The 10,071-nt window shown below is 46.9% G+C and overlaps 1 non-coding gene across 1 annotated transcript; it reads left to right on the top strand.

The window, feature by feature from the left end:
• Window positions 1,351–1,422, top strand: TRNAW-CCA. The gene has a single exon. It is a non-coding gene; the product is annotated as a tRNA-Trp (tRNA).

Below are 10,071 nucleotides of genomic sequence, written 5' to 3' on the forward strand. Positions count from 1 at the left end.
CTGATGCAAGGAAAGTACAAAATAATCCTGGAACATCTTATGCCAGAAACAGAAAGTGCTAAAATCAGGATGGCAGATGTCAAAAGGACACATTTTTGGAAACTATTTTTAAATGATGTTCTATGGATTAAACCCATCTAATGTAAAAATCTGTATTGATGCAAGTAAATAATTGGATATATAACATGTAAGTAAATGGGAGAGAATAACCTGTTCTTTCTCACGGAGAAATGTGATGAAAAATGTAGAAGGAAAATGGGAAATAGAAAGGAACCACGAGGAAAACACCGCTGGTAATAGTTGTGGTCAAGATGGACGTTAAAATCCGTGTGTGCAAGTCTGAAGAGAAACAGGATATGTGCATACTCCGGAAGTTTCACCCCCCAACATTTGTTTATTACCAAGGGGGTCAGGGAGTAGCATAGAGTGGAGGACGACAACAGAAAGCACGTCAACTAAATGATCTAAGTTAACATCCCCCAGTAACAAGACACAACGCCAACGTCCTGAAACCGTGTGCTAAGAGGGTCGCAGCGTCATTTAGTTGGGGTGGCAGTGGGAGGAAGTGAGGGGAAAGGGATGGATTAAAAATGACATATTCAGCAGACAGTACGCCACTCCTGAGTTTGTTGATGCCCATTCGGGTGAGAAAAAGATGTAAAGAAAAGCAAGGAAGTCATTTGCATAAACGTCGCGATTGGTTGCTGGCGGGGTGGGAAGACAGGTGCTGGGCTCCGCAGGGACTGGCGAATCTGGTGGCCGCCCGGGTTTGTGATCCTTCAGTCAGCTCTGGCTGCTGTCCTAATGGTGCTAGACTTTACAGTAAAGACGGCCTAGCAAACACAGGTGGACAATTGTGTGTCTAGGGGTAAGGAAATCTGGAAGGAAATACGTCAAAATAGTTTACAGTTAATGGTGGGATCATTGATTTTAATCTTTTAATCTACACTCTTCCATAATGTTCGAATTTTCGAAATGAGTTTTAACTTTATAACGGGGGTGGACACATGAGCATCTATTTTTATGCTAAGTTCCAAAGTCACTTCCCAGGTGTCTCCTTTAGCCATTTCCCGGGGCCGGAACTCCATCCTGCACCCTCCCCACTCCCTGCTCTTCTGCGCTGGCCTGGCCGGGGATTCGGGTTTTGGAGCCGCTTCCTAGCCTGGACCCAAAGTAGCCGGGTTGGGCCGGGGGTCCAGGGACCCTCACAGCCGCGCCCTCCGCCGGCCTCTCGCTCCTTTTCTGTTTGACCTGAAGGTCGCCCGAAAAACGAAGGATCTATAGTGGGGATGCAATCTGGATGCGCAGGACGAAAAAGCCTTAAGAGATCAAAAGTCATACAGACCCTGCGACTTCGTAGCGCAATGGTAGCGCATCTGACTCCAGATCAGAAGGTTGCATGTTCACATCGTGTCGGCGTCATGATTGGTCATTTTCTCTGCAAACCGCGCAGCTGGCTTAATACTTAATTCTGTATTTCCGGCCTCAAATGCAGCAAAACTCCAGAGTTATTTCCCTATCTGGTGGGAGATGGGCTGGGAAACTTCTCTTCTCGGACCTGTCTTCTCTCTGTTACCCAAAAAATTATTTATTAAAAAAAAAAAAAAGACAGCACAATAGAAAATAGGACTATTGGAAAATGAAATGTAAACTTTTTAACTATGAAAATAACTTCTTTCATAATAAGTTAAATCCAAATTAAAATCCAGTGAGTTGTAACCTGTGAGATTGGCTAACCTATGATCACAAAGCTTATATTAAATAGCATTGCTCACATCTTTAAAGCTATGAGAACAAGAACATAGCCTGGGGCCAAAGATATTTAAAATAATGATAAAAAATACTTTTCAACCAGTTTAGAAAGTTTTCTAGTGTGCCTCTGTATTGCCTCTGTTCTTTTTCTTCTACGCTTTTCTTCTACACTTTTCCCAGGAAAGCATTCACCCTTCCATATAATACCACCAAACAGATGGACAATAATACTTCTCTATCCTCTCCATCTGTAATCGCCTCTCAAAATGCTTCCTGTTTTCACATTTTCTCTGCTCTGTGGGCTGTCTCAGGCCATCTGCCTTCTGGAATTCCATAAGCTGCAACTCCAGTCCTGCTCTTTAAACAGAACCACTGGGACCCTACTCTTGTCATTTCCGTTTCCATGGGGTGTCCCTTGATTTAGACTCCTCTCTCTTTTTTCTTTTTTTTTTTTTTTTTTTTTTTGGTCTTTTTGCCTTTTCTAGGGCTGCTCCTGGGGCATATGGAAGTTCCCAGGCTAGGAGTCGAATCAAAGCTGTAGCCACTGGCCGACGCCAGAGCCACAGCAATGAGGGATCAGAGCCACGTCTGCTCTGAGCCTACACCACAGCTCACAGCAACGCCAGATCCTTAACCCACTGAGCAAGGCCAGGGATCGAACCCGAAACCTCATGGTTCCTAGTTGGATTCATTAACCACTGAGCCACGATGGGAACTCCCAGTGTCTCTTTTAAATACAATCTGTTGCTCCATAAGGCTTTTCACACCTCATTTCAAAGAGGCCACATCTCGGAGGAAGCTTCATACAGTTTTTCTGGTGGTGGTGGTGGTGGGGGATTCTGAACCTTTTCGTCATCTTTGGTGGTATGTTTTGCTCCTGTCAGGAACTAACTACTCACTTTTCCTCATTCCACAGAATTTTTTTTTAAACTTGCTTTTATCTCTTCTTCATGCTCTGAAATTACTGTGGCTCATCTAAAATCTGTTCGGACTCAGTTGAGGCAAAGATAGGGCTGTGCTAATGCATGGTCCTGCTCCCTGCTCACTGGTGGGGGTCAGATCCCTTCTCAGATCCACTGGCTGGGGGCTCAGGGCCCACCGCATTCCCAGTGTCTGGAGGCTGTCCCCCAGGGCTTCGTGGCAGTGGCACTTTCTCCTCCTCTCCTGTCAGGTTCCCTTACTACTGTGAACCTGGGAAAGCGGTACTTAACCCCGGAGATCCTACATTTCAGCATGGGTCACAACTTAAATGTCTTAAATGGGTCTTGCCTCCTTGACTAAGGCAGAAATTTTTGAGAATTTTATTCAAAGAGTCTGTTTTGTAGATATTCTAGTCTAAGTATTATTTCTATGCAAACTTATTAACTTTAGAGTTTTTTGGTTTTGTTTGTTTGTTTTTGTGTTTTTAGGGCTGGACCCGCTGCATATGGAAGTTCCCAGGCTAGGAATCAAATTGGAGCTGTAGCTGCCAGCTTATACCACAGCCACAGCAACACCAGATCCGAGTGGCATCCACTACCTACACCACAGCTCATGGCAACGCCAAATACTTAACCCACTGATTGAGGCCAGAAATCGAACCTGAGGCCTCAAGGGTACTAGTTGGGTTTGTTACTGCTGAGCCCCAACGGGAACGCCATAATTTTAAAGTTTTTGTGGTGTCCTTCAAGTTCTTATGTGAATTGGTAAAATTGTCTTCTCATATATTCATGATCCTAATTATGAAGGAGGTTATAAAATTGTCAGATAATATTTTATCATTACAATCTCCTTTTTATCATAAAAGTAGAGTTTCGGCCATCATGTTTAACCCTCAGTTCATTGTTTCAGCATTTGCCCCCCGCAACATTGAAAAAATAAAAGCAGCATACATTTTTAGAAAAACTGGGGCAAGAATATTTTTTTGTGGGCAAAGTATCACTTCTCTGAAAGAAAAAGCAGGGATGAAGAGAAAGAAAAAGATAGAGCGAGTTCCTGTTGTGGTGCAGCGGAAATGAATCCAGCTAGTATCCCTGAGAATGCTGGTTTGATCCCTGGCCTAGCTTGGTGGGTTAAGGATCTGGTGCTGCTGTGAGCTGTGGTGTAGGTCACAGACGTGGCTCAGATCCAGCATTGCTGAGGCTGTGGTGTAGGCCAGCCGCTGTAGCTCTGGTTAGATCCCTAGCCTGGGAACTTCCATATGCTGCGGGTATGGCCCTTAAAAAAAGGAAAAAATAGAAAAACTGCCTTATATTTAATTTCAAAGTTTTGTTCTACCTGCAGCAATGCATCCGATTTTTTGTTTTGTTTTTTTTTTTTTTTTGTCTTTTCGCCATTTCTTGGGCCACTCCTGCAGCATATGGAGGTTCCCAAGCTAGGGGTCTAATCTGAGCTGTAGCCGCCAGCCTACGCCAGAGCCACAGCAACGCGGGATCCGAGCCGAGTCTGCGACCTACTCCACAGCTCACAGCAATGGCGGATCATTAACCCACCGAGCAAGGGCAGGGATCGAACCCACGACCTCATGGTTTCTAGCCAGATTCGTTAACCACTGCGCCAAGACGGGAATTCCCAGATATTTTTAATTTTTAAAAATTCCTATAGATTATTCTGTTCCATTCATCTGTTTGTACATTCCTGCCCCACACCAAACTGGTTGCATCGCTTTATTTAAAAAGGAAGATAGGAAGTTTCCCTGTGGCACAAGCCAGGGTTTGATGCCTGGCCTGGGAACTGCCACATGCCGCAGGTGCAGCCAATAAAATTAAATTAAATTTTAAAATACAATAAAATAGAAATTTAATTCTATTTTATTGTATTTTGTATTCTATTTTGTGTCCAGCCTTGCCACAGACACAGTGCTTGATAACGTCTTGGCCCATTGTCTCTCCCACTGAGGATGCTTCCTCAGCTCCAGCCAAGCAGGCTGCAGACACATCACCTGACCAGAGAGAGAGGCTCTCCTGTCAGATGCTGAGCCAACCGCATGGTCTCCGAGGAATGCGGATTGGAAGCACATGAGACCCGAAGTTTGTTTCAGAGAGTGTTCTGATCGGGTATAACAATGGTGAGCTAAGATCATAAAGTGACTTTGTTTTTGCTATCGTCCCTTAAAAAGCTCTTCAGTTTCCAGTTCTTCTCATGGATGAGGGAGCAAAGGGGAGGGAAGAGAGTGAGGAACACTTCATGACTTTTCTGGTCTCTTTTCAGGAAGAAACGCTTCCCCAGGCTGTGACTACAACAAACATGCCATGTCGTAGTTAAGTCTCTGAACATGAATTAAACTTGGGGCCCCTTCCTTCCTGGCCTTGCACTTCTGGTCCCCACCCACAACTTGCCAGCTGTGTCTCTGACCCCTGCAGAGTCAGAGCAGGGGTAGAGGATAAACAAGGGTGCAGGGAAAGCCTTCCTGGTCTGTAGTGTTATCAGCAGGTGGCCTACTCTGCGGAACTTGGTGGGATTTTGAGAGATCCCCCCATGCCAAGGCTCCCTCTCCTGAACTTCGATCAGCCCTGGTGAGAACACTCTTATTTCACCAGGTTGCCCTCTGTTGGAGCAACATTTAAGACTCTTCCAGATGTGATCAGCCCTCCAGGCAGCTCTGTCCTTAGTACCTAAGAGGAACCCCCCCACACACACACTATGCACACAGGTCATGTCTAGCCCATAGGAAGCATCCACGCATCTTCGGCCCCCAAATTTGTGCTTTAAAAAATGTGCGGACACCTTCTGTCAACTTGACGGTGAACAGCTAGTCAGACTGTCTCTTGCCCCTTAAGTTTTTTCGGTGTTTTTTTTTTTTTGGCCATACCCACAGGCATGTAGAAGTTCCCGGGCCAGGGAACAAACCCATGCCACAGAAGTGACCCAAGCTGCTTCAGTGTGGCAACACCAGATCCTTAACCTGCTGTGCCGCAGAAGAACTCCCCACTTAGTTTTATTAAACAAAGACATATATCAGGACACGGAGTTCCCAAAACCCAGGGAACACATACCAGGCTGTCCAGGTGGCCTGTTAAAACCTCTTACTAGGTTTGAACTACGGAACAAGCAAACCTCCCCCCAATCATGTTTCCTCTATGAAGTTCTTTCCAAAAGTTTAGAAATCCTCTTCAGTCCCTTCTTGGATCCCTCTGATACACTCAGTCTGAGGGGCCTAACAGTCCTGTCCTGGGTTCTCTGCCACTACAAATATATATATGTATATAGTCAATTCTGCACGGTGGCCTCTCTCACCATGGCATCTGCTGTCTACTGTCTTATATTCTTAGCAGAAATTCTCATTTAGCACTGTGTTGCATGTAAGCAATAGAGGGAAGGACTGGAGTGGGGGCGGGGGGAGCAGAGCTCTTATCTGCACAGGAGTTGGGGGGCCGAGGGGTCCCACCTGGCATGCTGCTCTGGGATGGCTCTACCAGGATGGTAACTTGTTCGCCATCTCCAAGTGTCTCCCTTCTGTCCCTGTCTGGCCAGCTCCTCCCCCCCGCCCCCCGCCCCGCCTGTTGCCTCCAGACTCAAGCCTGGTGGAGGTGATGGGGACAACTCTTCTTAGGGTGCCTCTGACCCTTGCGGGGGGCACTGTCCAGACCTCAGTGCTGAAGCACCTCGGTTCTCTTTGCCCTTGAAGGAGGCGAAGGCTCTGCCTGCAGCAGCCTCCACCCGCCCTGCCCATACCCCAGACCCTGGCCTCGAGGGCTTAATAATCCACAGCGATGCTCCGCTGCCTCAGCCCTTCCAACCACGAACCACCACGCCTTTGAACCAGCATCTCCTCAGGAGGTCCGATCTTCCCTAAGGGGGCTCAGAGAGGGCCAATGGCTTGTCCAGAGACTCGGGGTGAGAAAGGGAGGAAGTCCCAGTCCACTTCCCGGGAACGGGGAAGAAGACACGCATATCCGGCGTCTTCACCACTGGCTCAGACCTTTCCTAAGAGTTGTGAGTCGGGGGCTGGCCCCGAGGGAGCCCCTCCCACTCTCTAGGAACATATCCCCTTCTATCGGCCTCAAGAAGATCCCTGAATTCCCTGCACCCACATTCGATGCATTAAAGACATGTCCCGGTATAGTCTGGGCGACTCCTAGCTGTGTGGACATTCGCATCCCTTGTACCCAATCCAGGCGAGGAGAGGCTCACGGGCATCTCTAATGACATCCTTGAGGGTGTAGATGGGACGGTCCCTCTGAAAGTTTTGCAGAATCTGGATGTTGCAGAATCACGACGAAGGGACTGTGGCCGTTCAGAAAAGAAGGGCCAATCGGAAGACAGAATGAGCAGCCAGATAGGCTCCGCTGGACTGCCCAGCTCCACACAGGACCTGCCACCTCCTTAGGCACTGTAAAGGATCAGTGTGGGACCAGGCAAGGGAGGTAGGCGGGTTGTGGTTGAGGAGAGGGGTTTGAGAGGGCATCCCAGGGAGCCTGCAGCTGGCCCTCAGGGGGCTGGGCATGGGTCCTGCCTGGCAGCCAGGGAGTTTCACAGGGGGACCTTGCCCAGCTCCAACCAGGGCTGGTGGTGCTCCGGTTGGAGGCTCCGCCTGGTGTAGACAGCAGTCCGCAGGACTGTTTAAGTATCCCAACATGGCTGGTAAGATAGGGTATCTGCTGACCCTTGCAGCCCGCACCCCCCTTTATCCAGAGGACCCTCGAGTTTGGGACTAGGCACTTCAGGAATCCTAAGTAAGGGAGGCTGGTACAAGCCACACTTAGGCTCAGAGGTAATTCAAGGCTTCACCTCATCTACGGGGATCATGTTCAGGACACACGGGGATGTTCGGGGGGCAAGTCCTTTGTTGGAAAAACACCTGGACGTTCACCATTGCCAGATGGTTACTTAAAACATGATTTTGCTCTACCTTAATATAGAACACACTGATGGCACATTTAACAAGGGTTTAAAATTTATGTTTCCTCCAGCTTCACTGAGGTATGATCGACATCACTTAGCACATTTTTAATTAAATTAAATGCTTGGCCAGTGTCATTCAGCAATATGAGAGCTTGAATAACCATGACATTTAAATAGAACTGCCGTACAGTAGTAATTCTGTCACTGTTTTATTTCTTTTTCCTTGGTTTATAAGAGTCTCACTCATCAGGGTGTAGCTGTTAGGGAAATGGGAACATGGGCAGAGTATTTAGGATTGTAGTCAATATTGTGATTTAGCTGAAGAGAGCAGTGGGAACTCAAAGGCAAAGACAGGTGACACATGCTCATCCCAACACCTTGTAACATTCATTCAATCTGCCCCAAGTCTGCAGAATTCTTCACTCCCAAATGCAGACAATTACAATGGCCCTTGAAATCCCTGATCATATATTCTTTAATGTATTGTCTTCTCATGATCACTACTCCTGAGAAGAGACATGGAGACAACTGGATACGGTTTTACCTCTCCTCTTATACAGAGTCAACCAGAACAGATGCGGAGGTATTTTCCCCGCACAGCTCAGAACCATGTGGTAGGAAAACATAGCTGATACGAACAGGAAGATTGCCCACGTGAAACGCAAGTATGGGATTCTGACAGTTTTTTCAGGGCGTTTTCAAATGTTTAAGGATAATTTTGTATCTAGTAAAGGGATGGTTTTGTAGTTTTTATGCAAGCCCATTCTGCCTCTATATTCAAGAATAATTTTTAAAATGACAAGGCTAGGAGTTCCTGTCGTGACTCACTGATAAAGAACTCAACTAGTACCCACAAGAACAGGGGTTCAATCCCTGGCCTCGCTCAGTGGATTAAGGATCTGGCATTGCCATGAGCTGTAGTGTAGGTCACAGACACGGCTTGGATCCCATGCTGCTGTGGCTATGGCAAAGGCCGGCAGCTACTAGACCCCTAAGCTGGGAACTTCCATATGCCGTGGGTGCAGCCCTAAAAAGACCAAAAACAAACAAACAAACAAACAAACAAATGACGAGGCTACAAGAGAAACGCTGGATTAATAAACTAAATCCGGAAAGACACACACACCCGCAGCTCCCTAACCCCAGCTGAGAAGCTGGGAGATGTGTGAAGAGCACCTCTTTCTTTTCTGTGCAAAAGCCACAAAAATTGCTCTTTGGCCCAATGGGGCATCATTGTTCCACTGGAAACAATCCAAGGATGTACTACTGGGAAAGCTGTCTCAGAGTGCGGCCGGACCCCAGACTGGCTCTTTGGGCCTGTCCCCTGGAACTGCCAAGCCTGCACCCTGCCCTCCCTGCCCCCAACCTACTGGGCTCAGGGTTACTCCTTATGAAGGGACTTGAATAAGCATGCTTCCCATCTTGCAGTGAACTGGAGAGCTCATTTTCATTATTTGAAAAATCTAATACAGACATTTGACAACGTGGGCAGTCTACCCAGAATAATGAAGAAAGTTTCTCAATTTGTCTTTGCAGATAAATAGCCCACTGATGTCACAACGCGGTCCTTCCAGAGAAAACACCGAAATTAATGAACAATTGTTTAAGATTGTCACTGGGTCATGAACAACTGATAAACATGTCAATTATCTCAAGAGAAAACTAGATAAGGTAAGAAATATATTTTTTAAAATATTATTGAGTTTGGAGTTCCCATAGTGTCACAGTGCAAACGAATCCAACTAGGAACCATGAGGTTGTGGGTTCAATCCCTGGCCTCGCTCAGTGGGTTAAAGATCTGGTGTTGCCATGAGCTGTGGTGTAGGTCACAGACGCGGTTCCGATCCCACATTGCTGTGGCTCTGGCATAGGCCAGCGGCTATAGCTCCAATTAGACCCCTAGCTTGGGAACCTCCATATGCCACAGGTGGTCCTAAAAACAACAACAAAAGTTACTGAGTTTGCTTCCAAGAAAGCCAGGCAAGTATATTTATAATAAGTTTTCTCTTGGTATAAATTAAACTTAATGTTTTGGGGTTTTTTTACCACTCCTACTTCCCAGTTTTTCAATCTGTTTTCAACTAGTTTTAACTTATACTGAAAATGAATCATTAAAAAATTAACACAAGCACATCCAGGGGAGCGCTCGTTTCCCCCTTTCCCTTCCAGCTCACACGAGGATGTTAGGAACGGAGATTCTGTCCCTTCCTTCATCCTGGTCTGCGTTTCTCATGTCTCTGAATGTTACAAAATACCCCCGCATGTTGTGAGTACAACGTTCGAACGCCTGGATGAGCTGCTACTGTTGGAATATAAACCCTGATAAAATACTACACGAGAAGGTACAGGCTGAAAGACACAGGAACATTCCAGAAAAGGAATGCTTGCCCTGGAGAGGGATGGGAGCAGACCCTAAGCACTTTTCTCCACGTGGCTGCGGCGCCCCCCTCCGCGGATAAACACGCATGCGCTCCGGCGGGGTCGGAAAGGCCGGGT

Source organism: Sus scrofa, chromosome 12, assembly GCF_000003025.6.
Source record: "Sus scrofa isolate TJ Tabasco breed Duroc chromosome 12, Sscrofa11.1, whole genome shotgun sequence".
Taxonomy (NCBI): Eukaryota; Metazoa; Chordata; class Mammalia; order Artiodactyla; family Suidae; genus Sus; species Sus scrofa.